At 45.9% G+C, this 24,015-nt stretch overlaps 1 long non-coding RNA gene across 2 annotated transcripts in view; it reads right to left on the reverse strand.

Moving 5' to 3' along the window:
* LOC147825710 (uncharacterized) overlaps positions 1 to 23,597 on the reverse strand; it is a 43,551-nt gene extending 19,954 nt beyond the window's left edge. Inside the window, exons 1-4 of one of the 2 annotated variants that reach the window (XR_015440431.1) lie at positions 23,263 to 23,597; positions 20,524 to 20,553; positions 17,050 to 17,338; positions 3,030 to 3,169 (exon numbers count right to left, since the gene is read on the reverse strand). This is a non-coding gene — a long non-coding RNA (uncharacterized LOC147825710). The remainder of the gene's footprint in view (positions 1 to 3,029; positions 3,170 to 17,049; positions 17,339 to 20,523; positions 20,554 to 23,262) is intronic. The other variant, XR_015440432.1, reaches the window with a different exon arrangement.
* Positions 23,598 to 24,015: the final 418 nt, after the last annotated feature.

The raw sequence follows: 24,015 nt of genomic DNA on the forward strand, positions 1-24,015 counted from the left end.
AGCACTATTCACCAGGGAGGGTGAGTATGTAAAATGGGAAAGGGAAAATCAGAGCAGGAAGGTGCTGGCGAACCAGATAAATTTCTCACCCTGCACTGGGGCTGGGCCCCCGGCTGCAGAGCACAGCCCCTGGCTGGCTGCAAGCTTCAGTGTTTGCACAGCCCAGGCCCAGCAGCTGGGCAGGATGGGGTGGGCAGCCTCACTGGGGAGCCCCTGCCCAGCCCCACAGAGGTAACTTCTCTCCCCACACATGCATCTGAGCAAGGGGCTGTGCCCACCGCACTGGCTGTTTCTTGTGTTGTTTAACGTTGCTTTAGAAACAAATTTTCCAAACTCATCAATCAGTAAACCTATGTACAGTGATAGTAATGGCAATTATCATTGTCAAGGCTCTTTAATTTTTTGCCAAAGGATGGCTTAATCTATTAGCCTGTAATGGATCAGGATGGAGGCCACTTATCATCCCTGAAAACTACACGACACATATAAAATAACGGTCAAATGTGAGAGGGGCCTTTGCTCTGATTGACGGCTTGCCTTTCTCCATTCTCTCATTTACTCCTCCTCTCATTCATTCCACAAAAACACTGTGTGGGCCTCTTGGGTGCCAGGTACCAAGGAGAAGGTGACCATGACAACCCTTCCAGAGCTCCCACAACCGAATTACAAGGAACTTGCTGGAAATGCAGTTCCTGTGCTCATTCCAGAGGTTGGGATTCAGGACTAAGTATTGGGTCTTCTCTCACTGCATCCTTGTGATGACTGGTGATGCACACAGATCATCCTATGAGGAACACCAGGAAAGCTGAAGTGGTGCTGTCCAGGACCTAGGCGAGTTCCAGCACATGGAGGGCAACTCTAGAGAAAGGGGAGGGAGGCAAGCTCCAGAGGAAGTGGCATCTGAGCCACCGGAAGGATGGAGAAGTCGGCTGCATGGACTGCACAACAGCTGGAGATGTGCAGGACAGATACCCTAGGAAATGTGGACAGAGAAAACAGAGTGGGCGAGGGTTCAGAGTAAGGAGGCAAGAAGCCACTCTCACCTTGGGTTTACGGGCACCAAATGCCAATGTCGGGCTCCCTAGGGGCCCAAAGGGTTGGCACATTTGTCCCTGTTTGGTGTGGACTGGCCAGAAGGACAGGATGAGCAGAGAGAGGAGAGCAGACACACTGTGTTTAAAATGGCCTCCCACCATTCTGCCAGGCCAGTTCCTGCGTTCCCCTCTCAGGTTTTCTGTCTGCTGCTGTCTTGAGCAAATACTCCCATTAGAAAATAGAACCATCATAAAGTCATTTCTACCACTGAGTGTATTTAGCACAGTCCAGCCCCAAACTTAAAGCCCAAGGAGACCATTAATTGAACCTCAACACCGAGCCCAGCAGGGCACGAGCCAGAGTGAGGCCAAGCACAGACCTCCTGAGGTCCCCTAACTTCCCCCGCACCAGTTAATTTATTCCATGTACAATCTTCTCCCAGTCTGCAGGGAATCCAGCTTCATGGAGGTCCTCTTAGCCGAGGATTTATCAAACCAGAGTACATGCATGGTATGAACATCAGATCTATTATCTAAGCTGTTGGTTTTAGTCGAAATGTCAAGAAATGATTTAGTATAAAATCCGTCACAAAAGCATTTATTAAAAAATCTTTTGCTGCTCTTCATCTACAAACATTTACTACCCTGCATACAAATGTCAGCAGTGTGACCTAATATACTTCTTCATTTATTTACTGTTCATTCCTTCTGGATAAAAGCCAAAAACGATATCCCCTGTGGGCTGCAGCACGGTGCAGACAAGAGAACACGCCTCACGGCCTGCTGTCATCTACGCCATCAGATTGGGGTGTCATTTGATCACAGTCCCCTGCATGAAGGTCAGGCTTTCTTTGGGAAGCAGAGTCCTCTCCTATGAAAGTTTTACAGTCACATACAAATGTATCAATGTATTTACTAGGAATTTCCAGAGTAAATAAATAAACAAGAACCTGACCGCCAAATAGACCCAAGTACATTCATGTGCTTTTGTCCAAATAAAAAATGTGTAAAAATAAAATTAACCTGCAATTTCTCTGCCTCAGTTCACAGGCCCTCATCCTCTCCAGCAAGCTCACCTCCTATTGACCAAGTCCTCTAAGAAGCCAGTTCCCCTGCAATCATGAATTCTGCCTTGGGGAAGGACTTCTTTGTACATTGGTATGCCTCTCTCCCTTCGTGACGAGAAAGAGTGAGAGCTCCAGAGAATCTGAGCAGTGTGTCGAGGTCACACAGATGGCTGGTGACAGGAACAGCCCTAGAACCTTGGATTCATGGATATAGATTAGATGGATGTCATTTGGCCTGGCCGGAGGAGAGCAAGAGGGGATTCCAACAGCCGAGAAAGCAGCCAAAATAAGCAAACAAATACAGGCCATGGAAACTCAGGGGAAGCTTGGATTTCAGAGCCTCAATTGCAAGCATCGAAAACCACATTTCACCCCCAAGTAACCCTCATCTGCTTTCTATCTTCCAAATCTACACCCATCACGTCATCCTTACAACGGGTTATAGATGCCTTCGTTTCGGGACCCATGTACTCTAAATTGGCAAGGCAAACATGCAGCTGTTAAACACAATCTGAAAAAGAATGGGTCACTAACAGTATGCTCCAAGCTGAAGGAAGGCCAGGCAGGCTGTCCAGATCGCCTTGCCCCCAGGGACCTTGGCTTTAGTGTGAATATACCCCCGGGGCCAGCTTCGAAAATCCAACGATAAACGTACACATTGCACTTTCTGCTTTTGGGGGTGCCTCCTGCTCTAAACTCGAACAAACCGCACCAGCATGCAAGTGCCACTCCCACCCCACCCCACCCTATGTCTTGGTATCTGGGTGGTGCTCACACCAGAGTTGTGCCCACATCCATTCTGACTGCCCCCTCAGATAGGGGAGAGTAGGGAAAACAGAGGAGCTACTAGGCCAGCAGGGTCCAACTTCCTTGCCATCTCTCTAGATGAGCTGGGCTAGGGGGACCTGGGAGAAAGAGACAGGCTTACCATAGAGAGAATGCAGGTGGCATGCATATGCGCATTGGCAGGTGAAGACTCTGAGCCCACCTTCTATTGCACCAGCCTCTGTGATTCTTCCTTTGCTCCTTTTTCTCCAATTTCTTATTTTCCTTCTCTTCCTCCTCCCCCTGTTTTATGTAAGGAAGACACTGCTGACATAAATGGTGAAAAGAATAACACTGGTATTGCTGCAACTCATAACAGAAAAAGCTCCTCCATCTAATCTGCTCTAGATGGACTTGGTGCTACTCCAGCATTACCCCTTGTGCATTTGTGATCTTTAGTCGCTCCTGGCCCAGTCTCTTTGGGGGCAGAGGCATCCTGGTACCCTCTGCTGCAGCTCCTACTCGCAGGAGCTCTTCCTGGCATGAAGTACATCTGAATCACTTAAAGGAAGCAAGTTCAATTATTTAACTCTACCTAGATTTAGTTCAAATATAAGTGTTACAGTGTACATCTGAGACTTCTGGGAAATTGATTTTTCTGCTTAAGATCATTTCATAGGGTTTAGCATGAAAACTAAATCAGACGCAAACTGATCTCTTAGTAGATACTGAGCTTGTTTCCTCTTTCCAAAGACCAGCTGAGATTAGAATTGCATTCCCACCCCTGTACTTGCCGTATATGGCTCATAATTTCCACAGGCAGAAAAGGGCCACCAAAGATCACCCTTAGGACAGCCACTCCACCTTCTGTCACCACAGTGCCATTGGACCAGACACCTCCAGGGATGACCACAGGGCTGGGATAGGAGTTAGCACACAGCTGACTTTAGAGCATATCCTAGAGCCAAGAAGTTTGGAAAGGGGGTTCCTATTTCTCAGCCATTTTCAAGTGGTTTCTTTCACTTCCTCCTAAGAGTAGAGTAAAGCACTGTTTGATTAAGAATTTCTTTTTTATGCTAGTACTGGGGATTTAACCCAAGGCCTTCACTCTGAGCTATATCCTCAGCCCTTTCTTTCATTTTTAAAAATATTTTATTTTGAAACATGGTCTCACTAAATCACTAAATTGCCCAGGCTGGGCTTCACTTGCCTCCTGCCTCAGTCTCCCCTAGCACTGGGATTACAAGTATGTGCCACCACGCTCAACTATGACCAAGGATTTTTAACTGAAACCTCTGACCAGAAAATGCCATGGATGATACCATCATGGAGTTTATCTTGATGTTTACAATTAAATTAATGGGTACTAGTTTCAGTGAAGATGTTCTGTTTGCAAGTTCCTCAAAGAAGAATGAAACCATGTGATTATATGAGGACAAACAGCCTGAAAGAACTTTCCAAAAGGTAGCAACTTTAAAAATGGAGATGATGAACTTTTAGATTAACAGTATCTGTTTGAGTCCATAAAGAAAAGCAAGTACAAATGGCACCCACAAATCACCAACAGGGTCCCTGTCTGATTTTACTGAAAAACCATCCCTGAGTGATTTCCTTTGGGGAAAACAGTCTGAGTGTTAAGACGTGGACTAAAGAGTTACAATTATTGCGATAAAAGAGAAACATGATATGGGGGAGTGGGGCTTCTGGAAATGGGTTTCAAAGTGGGAATTCAATCAGAAAGAGTCCTACTATTACCAGTGGGCCACCCAGTGCTGGTACGGACCTGAGGAGACCCAATCTGTGATGAGGAGCATGTTACCCTGTCCCCTGGGGGAGCATCAGGGACTCAGGCACGGAGTAGACTCCAAATAAATGGTGGTGATTATTATTTACTGTTACAATATATACAAAGCACGAGGCACAGTGGCTGGCATATTAAAATAAAACAAAAAGATCTGAAACAAAGGCAGCTCCCTGTGCTCTGTCTCTCTTCTTCCCTAAGTCAGATGAAATCTAGCAGGGGGGTCAAGGTGCTGGGGACCAGCGCAAAGCCCTTGACTTCATGGTGGTAGCACAGACGGGACTCAAGAACAAAGACAAGACAAGAACAGAGGGATGTCAAGGTCCCTGAAGTATCCACAGCTCCCCAAAGTGGTGAAGACGCACTCTGAGCCACCCACGAAAGCAAGAGCATTCAAGAGAACTTCTCATGATAGGAAAAATGTTCACGTCTGTGCTGCTGAGAGGGTGACCACTAACCACAAGTGGCCACTGGCACTTGAAGTACGCTGAGTGCTACTGAGAAAACAGAGGTTGAATTTCATTTGATTAATTTGTTTAATGGATTATTAATCAATTAATTGATGCTATTTAAATAGCTACATGTGGCAAATGGATGCCATACTGGACATCACAGCTCTAGGACAAGCCAGGACTGTTGCACGGCAGGCTGGCAGGGCTGAGGACAGGTTGGTCAGATGATGCATCACAGATCCAGGCTGCTTCTCTCCTCCCCTCAACTGCCCTCCCACCAGCAGGCAGTTCCCCTCTGACATGGGCTTTACACGGAGACTACAGGGGACACTGAATTCCCAGACCCTCCTACCAAGTAGCCAGAGGTAACCAAACTGAGTGCACCGCTGGATAGAATCCCTCCCACCCAGACCCACTGTCCCCTCCCACCTTCCCTGGCTCTGTCTCATCACCTGGGCCTTCTGTCCCTCCCCCAGGCAGCTTCTCTGGCCTCTGTCCCTGAGCTGGGTGCTGCTCCTGTGTCTGCCCCACTGTCACAGGGGGGCTTGAGGGGTGGAGACAATGTCAGTGACAAAGTGTGTCTGAGGGCCAAACACTACATGTACAGGAGAAATATTCTGATAAGTCACTCGAGGTGGATAGATGAGACTCCAAAAGAACAAGCTCAGGTGGCAAAAGAGTATGAAGAATGCAAGGCTGCACTAAGGACAGGGTGACAGGAAGGAACCTGAAGCTCCTCCCTGTGAGGTAACCAAGGGAAATCCCAATAAAATCTCAGTAACATTTGTATGATTTGCATGATTTGCCAGTGAATACATGGGAATGAATTATTCTGAAAACCCCAAAGCACTGGCAAAGGCCTGAGTTTTACTGTAAGGAAAAAGCAAGGACAAGTTCAGTTAGAGATCCGACATGAAGAAGTTACAGCTGACACCCAAGCGCCAATTTTAACAGTCTGTTTGCTCAACTTCCTGCCCGTTGTAGGTTAAATGTGTGTTCCAGTCCCAGCTCTAGTACCTGTGACTACGACCTTATTAGGAAATAGAGTCTTTGCAGAGATGATGAAGTTAAGAAGCCATTACATTGGATTAGAGTGGAACCTAATCCAATGACTGATATCTTCATAAGAAGGGCAAAGTTTGGACACAGAGAATGCCATTTAAAGATGGTAGCAGAGATTGGAGTCATGCAGCTGCAAGCCAAGGAATGCCACCTTGGACAACAGCAACACCAGAAAGTGAGACAGGCATGGAACAGAGAGAGTGTGAACCAGCCGCAGCCTTAATTTCAGACTTCTAGAGGACTGGGGATGTAGCTCAGTGGTGCCGCATCTGCCTTGCAGGTGCAAGGTCCTGAGTTTGATCCCTGGTACCAAAAAAATAATAATAACTTCAATTTCAGACTTCCAGGCTCCAGACCTGTGCACCAGCAAATTCCTCTTGCTTTAAGACATCTTAGTTCATGTCAATTTGGATGGGATGGCAGTGATGGGAGGCCAGTGCACTGCCACAAGTGGCTCTGCCAGAGCTGGCTGCCCTCTTCCTGTTTACTTTCCCAATGTCTGACACCAGCCTGGCGTATAATAGGTGCTCAATAAATTTTGCAGCATGGATAAGTATGTATGCATGAGAGAGAGAGAAAATTTGTGAAGAAAACTCCTTAGTGATAAGAGGGGCTTCTGAAGGTTTTGCAGCACGAAGTCTAAGCATAGGCAAAGTCTTCAAAAAAGACCCTTCTCTGATTTTTACTACTGTACCTCTACTTCCCCTCCATTCTCCCTTTCCTCAGTTTCCTCTTCCTCCCCATCTAATTGCAAACCATCCTAGCAGCTGAGTGGCAGTTTGGTCCAAGTTCATTTCTGTGTTTTAATTTATACTCAGAATTCATTTAACTCTTGAATTTTTTTAGTTTCCCCAACAGCTGAAGCCTATGATTTAAACTTCGAAATGAATCATCCTAACAGATAATCAACTTTTGCAGCGTGGTGTAGCAGAGTTCTAAAGATGGCACCCAATGGTACCCACCCCTATGCGACCCTTGCCTTTGCGTGTGTGTTGCGGGGTGGGGGGTGAATACAATGAGATAGGGAACTCATGACTGTGTTACATTACAGGCCAGAGGGAACTCTGCAATTGTGATCAAGGTTACTTATCAGTTACATAAATATAGAGACCCTCTGGGTGGGCTGATCTACTCAGAGTGCTTTCTCAGGCTGGAAGCAGAACACAAAGTCAGAGAGATTGCCAGTGTGACTAAGATTGAGAGGCCCTTGCTGCCTTGCAGAGGAAAGGACTCCAGCTGAAAGCAGCTCCCACCTGAGAACCAGCAAGGAAACAGATCTCAGTTTTAGAACTCCAAGCAACTGAATTCTGCATACTGTGTGTAAGAACTCAGAGGCAGATTCCCACCCAGGACCACAGGTAACAGCCCAACCTGACCAAAGGCAAGGCATTGGCTGTGGGAGATTTAATCAGAAGTAGACTGAGTCAAACCCACTGGACTTCCACACTGCTGAACGGTTCTGTTGTAAGCCACTAAGTTTGGTGATAATTCGTTCTATACTGATATATAATTTATAGAAGCCTAACATTATGTAAGAAGTCCCAGATCCATTTTACAAAGACAGTATTCACTCCTTTAGCAGGAGCAGTGACAGAGTTAAGGGAGCTAGTTAAGGGTAGCTAGGACCTACACTGGCCCGAAAAGCAGAGCACACTAACTCCAAGTTCATGGGCCAAATTCAGCATCATCTGCTTTTGTACAATGCACAAACTAAAAATGCTTATTGCACCAGTAAATGCTTGGAGAAAAAACCAGAAAAATATTTTGCAACATATGAAAATTATATGGAATTCAAATTTTAGTGCCCATAAATAAAATTTTGTGGGAACACAGCCACACTCATTTATCAGATGTTGATGAACAACTTTCTCTCTCCACAGCTGAGCCGTGAGAGACAGAGCAGCCTGGGAGTCTAAGAGACTTCCCCTCCAGCCCTTTACAGAAAGGGTTGCCTGCTCTTGAGCAAGGAAGGACCTTTTCCAAGTACCACTGTGGGCACTGATGCAGGAGCCACCCACAGATGCAAGGCAGAGGCACTAAGTGGACAAGAAAGACACAGCTCACTGAATCAGGGGACTCCTGTACCACACACTGTTCAGCCGCCAGTCAAATAATTTGCACAATCGCTCTCCTCCAGAGGAGAAAATGGAACTATGAAACTATTTCATAACTTCCAAAATATAAATGAACTTATTTTCAGATTACACATGATTTTAGGAAAAAGTCATAGGACCCAATATTTGGGATTCTTTAAATCCTAATCGCTGTGGCTGATTTTTTTTTTTTAATGCAGACCTTTTGGCATTATCTGGTGAAAGCCTCTAAGTCACTTTGAGCAAAAGACCCAGGAGCTGACTGAAAATATCTGATGGGGGGAGAGATTTCCTTGGAGCTCCAAGGGGTCCCAGCACCTCTGGGCCCAGACAGGCATCGGCTCCCACTGAAGATACACCTAGACGGGAAACACACACTTTACAAACAGAGGATGAAACTCTCATCAGAGAGACTTAAGGAAGTCTGAGCAGTGTTTCTTTAAAGCCTTTATATTTTATAATTTGACCATTAATATAGGAACACCAAAATAGAATACCCAGGGGTCAAATCAGGCACAGCCAGGTCAGATATAATTTTCTTTTGCAATCTGAACAAAAGACATTTTCTAACCAAGCCAAATAAGTAAGCGGGGAAGTAACACAGATAGATAGAGCAATGCAATGCTTCATGCAAGATTTCAAATGGCTTAGTGACAGTTCTGAGAACCTGTCTGGGGATAATTTTATGGAAAAGCAGTCACAATGATATCAATTAGGAAAGCAAGCAGGATGTGTGTTCTGTCATTTTTAGTGGCAAAATGGCTGCCTGATTTTCCTCAGCATGCTCCCTCACAGCCACTTTGAAGACTTCTCAGCTGAGAAGGAAAATCCACGTTCTGACAGGTTCTCCGCATGTTCCTCCCATCAGATACAGCTTCATCTTTCATCTTCCTCTAAGTGGGGCACTCACTGTTGGCTGGTGCCAGAATGGAAAGGCTGGAATTCCAGCCTTTCCATAGCCCTCCGGCTCTCCTCTGGAGCGAATCACATCTTCTCCTTCCCCGCCTCAGTTTCCTTGTCCATAGAATGGGGGTGAAACCCGGCCTGGCCTTCTCAGAGGAATTTGGCCTAGAGCAGTCATTGAGATGAAAAAGTGAAGAATGCTAAACAAATGAGGGGTATTCTTGTATTTGTCTCTGAGCTGCAGCAAAGTGAAGATCAGTGCAGACCAGAACGCACTCCTGTGTTTGTGCACTGCGCTCACATTATTTCCCTAAGCTAAAGGGAAAATGCATTTGCAACACGGAAGCCAGGGGGTTGACGGCTACACGCAAAGAAGGAGTGTCTTTTCCAGCCCCCTACCCAGCCCCAGGAAAGTGTGAAGGGCCTAGAATCTGTCTGATTCCCCTCTCCTGCTGTCTCAAACCAAAAAACTGCTCACAGAACAAGAAAACTATATTGACATAATCCTCAAGATAGAAGAGAGATTTTCATGGGGAGAAAAGAGCAGAATGCTGAATCTTCTAATGGTGAGGGTTTATATCAACCCAGAGTCTCTTAAACATATCAGCGTTAGAAAACACCAGACAGAAAGGAGGGCCGAGGACTTACTTTTTGAGGCCAGCAGAAGGCTTGGCTGGGCAACTCCACGGGCCTCTGGCCCCGGAAGAGCAATGCCTTGACAAGTGCTATCGTGGGCGTACAAGAGCTACTACTTTATGAATAGAGATGTTTTGAATGTATTAAACATTGGTCCCCTTTTTTAGAGATTACACTGACAGAGCCTTCCTTAAACATTATTTGAATAAAGCCTCATTACTCGCAGTCCAAAGAAGTTCATTAGGAGGAGATCGCCTTGGAAAGGAATCAAGGAGCTCGCCTTTCTTCTCAGCAGTGAATTACATTAGCTACTTCCTAGTTATTTAAATCTTGAAATAAAAGATGTAAACGCTACAGTGACATCTTAAGATCATTGCGAAGGCAAGTCTTGCATGCACAAAAATGCCCAGCTGGTCTGCAGATAAAACAGATTGATAATTAGTTGCAAAATGTAACATTTCATCAAGAATATTTTGAATAATCCAATTTATCTTTGTCAGATATGCAGCACATATTTTTCTGGGGAGCGGCTTTGTTCTTTAACATAATATTATAATTTCAGGCTGCTAATGAAGGCGCCCGCCGGCCGCCCGAGCCTTGATGTACGGCGTGGTGGGGAGCGCGCCGCGGCCCGGGGACCCATGCGCCCGAGCGCGCCGCGCCCCGCTGCCGCCACCTGCCCGCCCCGGCGTGGGCCTCAGGCGATCAAAGGCCGGCGGGCGGCAGGGAGGGCGCCCCTGGCGGGCGGAGAGCCAGCCGGCCACCTGGAGCTCAATAGACTCGGTTTCCAATTAACCGCTGGAAACGCGCACTCGTAGCTCAGGGTGGCAGTGGCAGAAGCGAGCAGGCAGCGGGCTCGCACGCAAAGCCTGAGGTGTGGCTGCTGGGCCTCGAGCTTCCCCAGGGGTGTGTCCCGGGAGCACCCAGCGTGGCCTCACCAGGAGGGTGAGGAGCCAGAAAGAGATAGGGGCAGGGGCCAATCATGGTTTGCAGTCACCGGAAGAGCTGCAAATACAGGCGGGGGGGGGGGGGGATCTTAGGACAACTAGGACCCGTGCAATTTACAACTTGAGGAGAGAGACCTGTTTGAAACCCAGGAAGTCACTATTTGCACACATGAGTGAGAGCTGTTCAGCATTCCTCAGGAGAGCCCCAGGGCCCACCCAAGAGAGAGCCTTCTCTAGTTTCTGAGAGGCCTTGATTGACATACCTAGAAAAACAATTCCCCATACTCGAACATTCTTTTCCTCCAGTGACCTCCCCTCCCACACATCTCACCAGACTGGTCAGGGGACAGCATGTAGCTGGAAGGAGGACCAAAAAAATGGGACACAAAGTTTGGCAAAGCTGAGGAAACTCCAATTCCAAGAATATCCATATAATGTTTTGTCCTCATAGCCATCAGCCATATGCTGTATGTGTGAAACATTTATTTCACATAAAATTTACCATTTCAGTTGTTTGTGTGTGTGTGCAAACCTCACAATGATTTTTATAATCAGGCTGCTGTTTGGTAATATTTGTAATTTTCATGAACAAATTCAATTCTTGCGTCAAGATTGAAATTTCTTATGTTAGTTCAAAAATCATGATCATAAGAAACAGGCACTGGTGTCCTGACTGTCTACCTTCAAAAGGACAAAAGCTAGATGCTTTCTAAAATCCTTCACAACAGATTTGATTCCCTCCCTCCCTGACTGTTCCGGAGTAAGCATTCCTTACTGCAACACCTGATGAAAGTAATAATAATACATTTGAATGTATTCCGAAAATTCAGAATACTTTGAAAAATTGGCCTGCTCAGAAGACCAAACCCTGGGATTGTTCACTTTAAAGATCATTCCATCAGCAGGGCTCCTCTCTACAGGGATGTTTCTGCTCTGTTGTTAGGGACTGCATTTCCCATTTTCAAATATTTCACAAACTCAAGGACTGTGATCAACACATGAGGCTGAGTGTATTGATTGGAACCTTTCCCAGTTCGGGCAGCTCTTAAAATACACTGACAAGGTAATTCAGCCTGAAGTGGGCACGCTTTTGACTGGCATCCAGACTGGTCAAGTTGTCCATTCTGCTTTCTAAACAGTGCTGCAAGCCTTCCTAAGGATTTGTCATCTTCACACTTAAAGGTAAGGCCAGTATGATCTGTTTTCCAAGTCACTCTTTCCTTGGTAAGCCCTGCTTGGGGGCTCACAACTGGCTCATGTTCTTTCATGAACTTCACTTTCTCTTTCTTTTCTGCCTTCTCCATGGGCTACCAAGACCTTTAGAGTCAGGGAGGAATCAGCAAGCCCTTAGAATGGCCAGAAGGCAGTGCCCACCTGCCCCGCGCAGCCATCATTCTGCTCTTCGTCCTGCAGTGGACTCCTCTGAACCCTAAGCAGATTGAAGGGACAAGGGTCAGTGACATCCTGTGCTGGCTTCTCAAAGCAGGCCGATGCTCAGTATCTCTGTGGGACCCTCCCCTGGCATGGAAGCACTGAGTGTCACACTCAGGCCCCTGGTCTCCTCGGGAGCCAGCCATCCTGAGCTTCCTTGAAGGAGCCATCAGAAACATTAGGGAGACTCACTCACTTTATCCTGGTGCCATTAATGTTAGCCAGCTCCAATCTAAGAGCCGAGTGCTGCTGCAGCAAACAAATGAGAGCATGTAGCCCGGCCCCCACCTTCTGACAAAGCGAAGACCCTGAGGTGGCCCACCCACCAGGCACCCGGCACCCATGCAATCCTTCTGCCCCGAGGTAGGCTCTGCCAAGCACAGCAACACCCCAGGTGGGGACAGGGACAGATCTCCTTGTCTGTAATTCTTCAGCCCATGGCAGTGCCAAAGCACCCAAACAGAATGGCTCCAACAGGAATCTTGCTGGCCCTTGGGTTCCTGTGAGAAGACAATCATCACTGCCCAACTCAACAAGCAGAAGAGTCACAACTCTCAGTGGGATCCTGTCATCAAATAGGCCCACGTCAGGGAGTAGCGCATGCCTGCTCCTGAGGAGTTTTATTCCCCCAGCAAGGGGACAGCATACATACATCAAGGCTCCTGGGTCCTTCTGTCTCCCCTCCTCCTTTCCCCAGAGCCCTGCCTTTGACAGCCTGCAGTGACTCCCAGCCAGAGCCAAGGTCTCCACACCACTGGTTCTATTGCCTCCCTGAGAAAAGCCCTTGTCCGAGAAGAGCCGCTCTCTGCACCCTGCAGCTCACCCGTCTCGGAGTGCCTCTTCTCCTCTCTATCAGCCATCCTCCTGCTCTTCACTCTCTCGGAAGGCAAACTCGCCATCCCCACAACCATGAGTCTTGCCATCATCACACCTCAGCAAAGTCATCAGCCAGACGAGTGGAAGCCCAGCGGTGACTCTGTGGGGTCATGGTCTCTAGAACCAGATGGCACGGAATGAAGTATGAAGGGTGAGTGAGCATCCATCGATTTACCACTTGCACCAATCTGAGGTTGGAAATTCTTCAGAGCTCTGTCTGGGTGGGGAGAAGGTGTTTGAATAGGCATCAGCCCTACTTGTGTGAGAAGGCCCAAGAGACCCTGTTACTGAAACCCTGAAGAATGAGTGACCTGTGACACAGGGACTACCGTCCTGAAATCCACCGTGTCCCACTGCTCGTGGTGATGGTGCTGCTGCCACTGTCATGTTACTCTGGGAGTGGCCCAGTGGCTTCTCTGCAGCTGTGATGACCCAGTACTGAAGAACCAGTGAGTGGTTAGCTCAGGATTTACCCAGGCTCTAGGGTGTATATAGCCCAGGCTTATGTGTGATTGTGACTGTGACTTTGGGTAGAGTAAAAGGCAAGGTGACTTCATGGAGCAGATTGGAAACTGGAGAAGCAAAATTCAGATGAGGACCTACCCTCACCCCGTAGAGACTCATCCTTTTCCCTCTGTGGACTGAATGAAGTGGCCTGGCATCTCTGCAAAAATGGTAGCTGGCGCACAGGAAGGGCTCTGACATCTGTCCCAGGTGGGTATCGGATGGCCATGTGGGCGCCAATCAGAGATGAGCAGAGACCAGGCTGGGTCCTGGATTACCTTTCTCTGAGTACGGGAACGACTGTGTGTGTGTGTGTGTACATGTGCGCGTGCTTAAAGAGACTCCACGGCCCATCTTTGTACCTCCCTTCCTTTAATGTCAACTCTGTCCCTAAATTAAATTCTCCCCTATAACCCTCTGCACAGAGCCCTAATGACTTCCTGTCTCTTCCTACTTTCTTCTCAGGTCCTGTAGATAAAATTGAGGTTGGATAAATAAAGCCATGTGCTGTGTGGTTAGGATATGGTTTGTCCCTGCCAAGACTCTCGTTGAGGTTTAATTCCACAGTGTGACAGTACTGAAGCAAGGTAGCCTTTAAGAAGTGCTGGGAGTCAGGAGGTACCTGCTCTCGTTAGGGGAATTAATGTTCTTCTCTAGAGACTAAGTGTCTTAGCCACTTTTTCTTTGCTGAAACACAGTACCTGACACCCATAGTTTAAAGGAGGAGAGGTTTGTTTGGGTTCACAGCTACATTCCATGGTCATCTGGCTCCAGAGCAAAACAGCATGGCAGAGGGACATAGTGGAGGAAAGCTGCTCATGTCATGGTGGGCAGGAAGCACAGAGCAGAGAAAGAAGGAGCTGGGGGGAGATAAACCCTGCCCCAGTGACTTGCCTCTTCCAGTCAGGCCCCACCTTCCAAGAGCACAGTCAGCTCCTGAACTCACCAGTGGATTATTCCCCTAGTGAGCACAGCATCCCATGACTCAACCACCTTCCACAAGACCCATATGTGAGCACATGAGGCCTCTGGGGGACATTCTTGATTCTAAACCATAGCACTAGGTTAGTCCTCTCCAGACTAGAAGAGATCTCAGAGGCCTAGATTAGTTACTACAAGAGCCAGTTGTTACAATGCAAGTTCAGCTTCCTCTGCTGGCTCTCTTGTTTCCTCTCAAGTCATCTGACACAGTTCTCTCTCTCTCTCAATGTGTGATGCCATCTGCCATGCTGTGATGCAGCCAGGGATCCCTCATCAGGATAATGCCCAATGCTTTTGGACTTTCCAAAGTTGTGATCCAAATAAACCTCTTTTCTTTATAAAGCACCCAGCCTCAAGTATTCTATTATAATATTACAAAATGGACTAAATCACCACACCCCCTCAGCCCTGCTGTTGTAGTCAGGGTTTGCAAGGGAATAGATTTAATACAGGACACATAATTTACGGGATTATTTTATAATATTTACCCAAAAAGTCAGATGCAGAGGAGTTCAAGAGATCTGTCCACATGCTGGAGTACCAAGGAATCCAGTCAAGGGCCTGGATCCCACAGCAATGTCCCACACCAGTCTAGCTGAAGGCCTAGACCCCAAGGCAATGTCTTCCATGAGTCCAGCCCAAGGCCTGGAGCCGATGGCAATGTCTCATACTTATCCGTATCAAGGATCTGCACTGGGAAGGCGCAAAGGCCAGTGGTGGAAGATGGAAAGTCTGTGCCAGCACGGTGAAGGAGCTAAACCACCAGGCTGAGCAATCTGCGCTGGAGCCAGGAAGCCATGCTCAAGGTGAAGATCAGAACTCCCCTGAAAAGAGCAGCAGCCATCCCTAGCAACAGTGAGGACTCGAGCTCCTCTGACAATGCAAACAGCGGAGTTCACATCAAGAAAACCAGCCACAGCCATCTTCTTTAGGAAAATCAACAGCATACAGTGTTCCCCTCCAGTTCTCATTTCATACCATTGGCAACAATTCTCAAGTGGGTCTTCCACAGCCAGGAACACGCTGACTCAGTTCAACTGGGTGTTCCAAGTTGACCATTGGTTAATCCACCACACTGGCCCTGGGGTTCTCAGCACTCCAGCTCAAAGCCACCTTCTGAGCATTGTCTGGAAGAAGTATTCTGGCCCCCTCCAGCCTTGGCCACACCAACCTCAGGTAGCTCTGCACCCTCCCTGCCCAACCCTACGTCCTCTGCCTCCTTTGCCATTTTCCCTCCCTTCTCTGCCTCTTGGTATCTTACACAGCCTTCAAGCACCGTTTTCCTGTGAGAGTACCCCCAAGTCACCCAGCAAGAATCATCTCCCCCTCTTAAACTTCTCTTCTCATCAGCCTTTTGGTTCCTAGAGCCCATCTCCTACTGAAATTATCTATGGGATTTTCTAATCCTTCCCCTAGACTGTCAGCTCCATGCAGGCCGAAATCAGGCACCTTGCCTGCACCACACACAGAGCTCAATTAACAATTACTGCAAAGCTACGTGATACATCCATTAACAAACACCTTCACACAGGCATCATTTCAAGATTCATATTTGTATCGAAGAATCTCTAAACATTAAATAAGAAAAATGCAAACTGTTCAGTTTATTGCAGAAACAATAAAATGCATGAGTTTTGATATAAAAGTGAGAAACTAAGGTGACCGTGCCTTTTTTTTAAACGTAAACAAAAGTGAAAATATTTTTTTCAGAGATGCCAAGCAAAGTCGACCACAGAGCTCCTGGGAAAGCCCAACATAAGTACACTAAATAATAAAAAGCAGACAAAACCTAGTGAAAGCCTCAGTCTTTTCCCTTTCAGGCACAAATTTACTCAAGAAGATGGGATGGTATGATGCATGTCTAGTTGTCAAAGTCCCACAGATCTTTCCTGAATGAATTTCTGAGCCTCTGTGACAACCCTACCCAGCACAGGCCTGGCTCAACTGTGCCTGTCTAGTGTGTCACCAGGGCCTCTTGCTCTGAGACGTCTTGCCCTTTGCCAGAATCATGACACTTTGTGATCAAGACACGGAAGATGCTACATGCATCAAGATTTACTTATAGAGGGCCGGGGGATTTAGCTCAGTGGCACCGCACCTGCCTCACAAGCACAAGTTGGATCCCCTGAACCAAAAAAAAAAAAAAAAGATTTATTTATAGAATGATCATTCACAAAGCCAACAGCAAAAGCAGACCTTGAGGAGAATTATACAAGGGACCAGTGAGTGTTGAAGGTTTCAAAAAGGTTCAACAACAAGGACTTCCTTCCCAAGGAGTTAACCTGGGGGACCCTGAGGAAACAGTTTACCATTCCCCAGTTTTTCCCTACCTTGTCCCTCATCTGTATTAGTATGTAATGCTTCCTTATCTGGAGGGCCTTGCTCCTCATTTTCCTTCCAGTAAAATCCCACTCAGTCTTCAAAGCCTAAAGCAGACACTGCCACTGCTGAGGAGGCTCCCCAGCTGACTCTATCCCCCACTGCACCAGGGCCTCACCTGTGCACAGGTGTGTGTGGCTGAAGTGTCATCACAGAGGCTGATGTGTGCCCAGCTGTTTCAGGAACTAGGTTGTTGTGCTTCATAGAGATAAGAAACCACATCTCCATCATGACAGCCTCCCAGCATCTGGCAGTCTCACTTGCAGCAAGTGGGTGCAGCACCCACAAAAGCTTGATAAAAAAGAGATCAGGCAGGAGAAGATAGGAGAGAGACAAAGGGAGAGAAAGAGAAGGAAGGACAGAGAATGAAAAGCACCTGGCTCCAGTACATGTTCAAAAAAACACGTCTGGAATAAAAGAAAAAACAAATTAGTCAGCATGACAGAATTTGTCTCTCACTTACACGTAATTCTTCTTCGTCTATGTCACCGATATTTTTATGTGAATTTTTTAATCTCTTAACTTTGTTGGAGCAACCAAATTTTTTCATAAAATTCAGTTATTTTTAAAGGAAATTAATACGTTTGCTTTATATTCTTTATACTGAATATATTTGTGAGTGTTTTTTCTGGGAGAGAGCTACATAAACCACGAAAGCAGTCCAGATTTCCTTATCCCCATCCTCAATTACCTGCAAACAAGTCAACCCTAAAGATCTGCTTTTGATGCTATAAAAGAATAGACAATCAAATCTTGAATGCAAGGGAAAATGTAGACTGTATGACTACGTTTAGACCAGCAGCTGGGGAGGCAGGATGAGCTCAGGCAAGTGGGCCCAGACCTGCAAAAAGCAGGCATCTTGACTAGATCCCAAGTGTGGAATCCAAGGAAGAGGGGAGACGGGATTGTGTTGCATAGGGGCCTGAGGGCAGGAACAGTTCTGCAGGAGCTCTGGTGCCCCCAACAGTGCACAGCCACAGGGGCAGGAGGGGAAACCAGCCAGCGCCAAGAATAGTCACTTGAGAAAAGGACAGGCTTCGGGGTTGGCTGAGCCTCCACTGAGCCTCGCAGCCTGACAAGTGTGGGTCATATTCCCCTTCTGCAGCACCCAGCCTGCTGGAGAAAAGCCTGGATGAGCAAGAGAACTGGGGGCTAAAATCCTTTGCCTCCCTGTCCTCCTTTGAGTGCTCCCCTGCAGCAAGTGACCCTGCTTCCTCTCTTCCAACTTCTTGGGTCTTTTCTTCTGGTGTACCCATCAGTACATCTGGTACTTCCTCTGCAGTCTTTGCTTGTTTTATTTTCAAGCTCTCATTCTGCTGTGAACCTGTTGGGATGGAAACCCTGTTTTCTCCCTCCCGCTTTGCACGCAGTAGGAATCTTTACTGAAAGAAGGAATGTGCATCCACATCAATTGGAGTCTGGCTCAGGTCTCTGCACAGAGATGGACAGGGAAGTCTCAGAGAGGCAGAGATAACATCAGACTCCAGGAGGCGCCTCTGTCATTCTACAAATGGGGCTCCAAGGCAGCAAATCCATCCCTCGAGCTATGCAAGTAATTTCAGCCAATGTTCAAAATATAGTTTTCCAAACACAAATCAATTGCCATGGACGCTGACTCCATAATTTCATACACAGATCATTTGACTCAAGAATTTCACAAATGCCAAGGAAACAGTTGACGTGAGCAGCAAATTGCTGAGGAGGGGCTTCAGAGATGAGCCCCCAGTCAGGGGATGGTGTGAAGCATTGTAGTAGAGCAGATCTTCTGAGCAGAGAATTACCCTGATAGCCCCAGAAACCACTGCAAGTCTCCACCCACACACACTGGGAAGACGCAAAAATAATACACGGACAGCCACAAATACAAAACTTAAAGAAATCTTTCCTCCCAACAATTTGGTCTGCAGCTCTATTACCTGGGGATAAATCAATTTGTGGCAGCTGCAGACAGCCATTTCCCTGTGAGTCCTGCTCAGCTTAACCAGAGAAGCATGTTAAAAGTTAAAGGACCTTCATCACATTAAGAACATGAATTTTTCTAACCATAAATTTATTTCACTGGATTCCTGAGCTCTAAAGTCACACTACTCTTCCTTGTAAATCAGAGGAGGTGTACCCACTTCCTGATGTGTAAATTTTCTATTTTTCCTGTAATTAGGGAAAAATGCAAGTCACTAGAGTTACAAGCCCCAGCAAGGGCACCCGGCTAAGTTGGTGTTTAAAACCTACCTTGACTGTGTGCTTTATAAAGAATGATTCTATAGAGAAGTAAAAGGGCAAAAATAAATTATTATCTAAACACAGTATGATGAGACCCAATGTCAGGCACTGTGGGTTTTTTTCCTCAGAATGGCTTTGGTCTTTCTGCACAAATGAAGAATGCCATGGATTTATGGCACCTGGTAAAAGAAGAGCGGAGAGCTGAGAAATGAATTAAAGGTGCTGGAAAGATCTATTTAATTCTAGGTATATGGAAAGAACTCAGACTAGAACTGCAAGTCAGGACACCAGAGTACCCAGCACACCATCACAGAACCTTTATGTGGTAGGGATTAGGAAATCAATGGAATTTGTGAGTAACTATTTCCTAAATCTCTTTATTCATGTTTTTCTTTAAAGTGGAAGTGATTTTGATGTATCATATTTTCTTATTTTTATACTTCTGTATACATCCTAAATTCTATTTTTGGTACATATTGGTTTCAATCTTGGGAAATATACTTTTCACTCTCTACTTAGGGCATTATTACATATTGCATAAACAAGCATGTTATTTCATGCTTTGGTTTTCAGTATAGACGGTATTTTGTAGGAATTACTTCCGTGCTTTTTTGAAAAACACATTGATATTCATAATTAAAATAAATACAGCATTCATGAAAAACATAAAAGCAATCAGTGCTTATGTGGCCAAAATAGCCCTTTAGCAAGGTTTGGTACATGTTACATGCTCAATAAATATTTGAAGAATTAACTTCAAATGAATTAAATCACAGACTTTGTTTTAAAGATGAATTAAATCTCAGACTTCGTTTATTCCTACAAATGGAACACACTCCTATATCTATCCTTACAGAACAAAAGCAAAAGCAACAACAAAAACCCAAAACTCTTCCTTAGTTTTAATCAGAAGATAGCAAAAATAGCAAAAAGAAATTTTTTTAAAGTGCCATTTTAGGAAGCTGAAACACTGGAGAGGGGGCATTTCCTGTTGCAGCAAGTCTCTTCCTTCCTGTCACCCCCCAACTCTGTTTGCAGTAACCAAGTAATTCTAAAGGTGAACAAAATGGACCCTTGTATCTAATCATCCTAATGACCCTGGCCTTCATATTTAAAATGTCATTCAGAGATAGTTTCAGGTTGGCAGATGCTGATAGAAAAGAGTAATAAATAATACTACTTCCATTTGCACACAAGCTCTGCCTGCAGAAGCCACTGGAAAGGCATTTCAGCAGAACACCTTGGGACCCACTATTGGAATGCCACCCCATTTGATGCCAGGCACCCCACACATCAGCTTTTAGGAGGGAAGTGAGGAGCAGCTTGCCCAATTGGAGTTTCAGGGGGATTTAGGAAGACAGAATGTAATTACCTGAACTGGAAGCCAGCCAAGACACTAGGGCTGTTTAAAAAAAAAAAAGAAAAAAAGTCAAGGAAAAAAATAACCTTAATTCTCTTAGCTGATAACAAAAGCCAAATGTGGGATTTTTTTTCCTGCTTATGATTTGGCAGCGTAGGGTATTTAAATCACCACCAAACAATAAATAAAAATAAAACTTCCAAATGTACAGCAGGCCCCTTCTGAGACACATGCCACTGCTCTGTGCAGATGCCTTTGTCCATGCACTAGGTAGGGAGTATAGTGGGGAATTCAGGGTTCATTTGTTTTCACGTCCTGGCTCCATGCACACTGGGCAGCAGGTTCTACCCACAGACTGACCAGGCCACATTCACTAAAATGCAGACACCTCATCAGAGGCCACAGGAGGGGGTCACATACTGTATTAACTGTTTGGGAAGCTAATTTTTCCTTTCTAAATCTGAGCTTAGTTCAAATGAAGTGAATAGAATAGCATCACACCAGAGATGTGAAATTTTATGGAGCTCTTTAGCTGGGAAGAGTTTGGCCCCTATTTTTTTTCAGGAGGCAAAGAAAGAAGAAGAGAGAACAATTTGCCTCCAAAGGTCTGGAGGTTGTCTTCATGCTTAAAATATTAATCAGTTGGCTACAAAACCTGCTCAGGAGGATGCAGTGCTGATAACATCAGCAAGTGTGCAAGGGTGGTCTTCTCAGGAAGATTTGTCACGCTCCTAACTTCGTATAAAGCAGAGACATGGTCTGGGCACTTGCACAGACTCACAGTTATTTGCTTCCCTCCCTCCCAGAACAGCCAACTGCTAATGATCTGCTCCTCTGCTAATGACGGGAAGTTGTCGACACAAAATTTCCAGTTCAGCTATGGTCTGTGGTTTCCCCTGGAAGGGGAAACAAAACACCCCAATACGACAACCTCAAACATTTGGGGTTCAGTGAAGGTATGACCCAGTAAGCCAGTTATCCTTGTAAAGCTTAATAACAAAGAAGTCCAGTCTGCTAATTCATTTTTAAACTAGGAAGGCCATGTCTTTTATACTCTGAAAACAGTAGACACCAATAAAATTAAAGTGGAAAATTTACCATTGTATATGATTGTCTGTTTCCATAATGTTGAAAACCTCAATCACTGTAAACATAATTTTTTTTTTACTTTTTTCCAGCTATCTAAGATATCTGCACATAATTGTTAAAGCAAAAAAAAAAAAAAAGATATGGTGTTCATAAATTCTAAGTGTGAAATGAAGGAGGGGGAGGAGAAGGAACAAAAGCAGGAAAGCTGTTGAAGACATTCCTGTGAGCACTTTGGCTTGTTGCCAATGTCAGGAATACTCAGAATAGCTCGATTACCCGCCCCCCGGCCCTTATTGTTCAATTTTGCACAACTATAAATATTCCTGTGATCCTTGATTGAATTAGTTTAAAATTTTAAGGTAAAATGTCTTTACTCAAATGTTTATATTTCTACAAATCCTTCAGTAGTAAAACAGGGAAAGCAAGCTTCCCTCATCTGGAACCCCAATGACTGCTTGTTTAGGGGTGCTAAGTTTTAGGGGTGCTAAGTTTTGGTGAGATTTGGTGAGCTGGCACTGTCATTCGCTTAGCCCAGTGGAGCTTCGTGGGAAGAGCCTGGTGGTCTCACTCCTGATATGGGCAGAGTAAGGATTTAAGAGAATCCTCTGAATTTTTTGATCTGTCTCAAAAGCTACTTTTTCCTGACCTTTGTCTTCTCCTTCAGACTTGAATCCTTAAGAAACCATAAATTCATACCCAGAAACCATACCCATTGGTTTCCAATTGGAATACACCGGAGCCAAACCAACACAGTCATTGGTAGTTTTGTCTTTATTTAACCGCTGCTCCCCTGTGAGTTCTTGGTGTTTGGGGGTGTGTCTTCCATTCTAGACATCCATGCCCCACATGCAGGCGACACCAATGGCACAACCTGCTATGCACTTCCATGCAATGAGCAGTAAATGAATCTAAGAGACACCCAACCCACTCCAACTCCCATAAAATCAGGGTGGGAAGCACAGGGGAGAGAAGGATTCTTATTAATAATTCATTCCAAGCAACCCCCTGGAGCAGTCTCACTATGATATGCTATGCAGAATGCTTCAACACACTAATTAATATTTTCAAAGTGTTCCATGGGCCCCTTTTAAAAGCATTTTTGCCATCCATTGAATGTTCTGCATTATAAGTAAAAGATCAATGCCATCCCCCAATCCTATTGATGAGCTGTCTAACCAAAGTAGGATATTCAGAGTCAACAGCAGTTCTTTTTTTTCTCTCCCTTTAATATCATCCTCCAAGTCATGGGCTGAAAACTGCATCTCCTCTGAGCCCAGCTCTTCCTCCCCACAGTGACGGATGCAGCTGGGAAGCCAGCAGTGTGAACTGCCCCAAGAACACTCTTGGCCTCTCTCTGCTCATCCCAATGCCCAAAGCACAGACCCAGAGGGCAGGGACCTCACTGTCCAGGAACAATAACAGGATGGCCATTCATCTGGCAGCTCCTCCGGGCCTCATTGCCAGCCTGCTGTTGAGCTTCTGACAAGCAGACGAACCTGAGCAGGAGACCAAGCACAGCTGCTGCTCCAGGGCTGTCCACTGCCCAGGACCTCCTCCTCAGCACAGGACATGAAGGGCTTCGAATGTGCTGCCCCAGAGCCCTTGCTGCTCAACATAGCATCAGGACACAAAAGACAGGACCATCCGACTTTTCATCCTGACCTTTCAGAGCAGAAGCAACCAGGATCCTTCCAGGTGGTTGCATGGAGGCCACAGGACAGGCAGAAATGGTTCCAACCTCAAAGGCTATCCCCTCAGAGTGCAGCAGACGATGACTCTCAGTGTACCAACCTCAATGATTCTTCCTAAATGTTACCTGGAGACTATTTCTCAATTCCAATCAATTGTGCCTATTGATCGCAGCAATTACAAGAACAGGAAAGGAATAACTTTTGCCCTTTACTCTCCTGCATTCAAAAGTGATTTACAGAGTCAAATGGGTCAACTTGGAAATAACCACTTTCCAGAGTAGCTCCACCTTCGGGGAGCTCCACAGCCTGGACTCTAGGCAGAATCAGGGCCCAGGCTCTCAGGCCTGTCCTCCCTGTAGGCTGTCTCACTGCTCCTCTGATAGGTGACAGCCAATGCCTACAGGGAACACAGGGTGGACAGAGGTTTATTTGTACTGTGGTGAAATTCACATAGTATACAACTGACCATTTTAAAGTGTACCATTCAGGGGCACTGATGAAATTCTCAGTGTTGTAATCACTTTTATCTAGTTCCAAATATTTTCACCCTTCAAATAAACACTCATACCCACTAAGCAGTTATCTTGCCATTCTCCTTCCCATAGATCCTGGCAACTATATAATCTGCTCTGCATCCCCTTGGAGTTGCCCATTCTGGTTATTTCCTATAAGTGGAGTCCTATAACGTGTGGCTTCTTGTATCTGGCTCCTTTCACTTTGCATA

Source organism: Heterocephalus glaber, unplaced genomic scaffold, assembly GCF_053883595.1.
Source record: "Heterocephalus glaber isolate CG9 unplaced genomic scaffold, H.glaber_assembly_v1.0 deba00001497, whole genome shotgun sequence".
NCBI lineage: Eukaryota > Metazoa > Chordata > Mammalia > Rodentia > Bathyergidae > Heterocephalus > Heterocephalus glaber.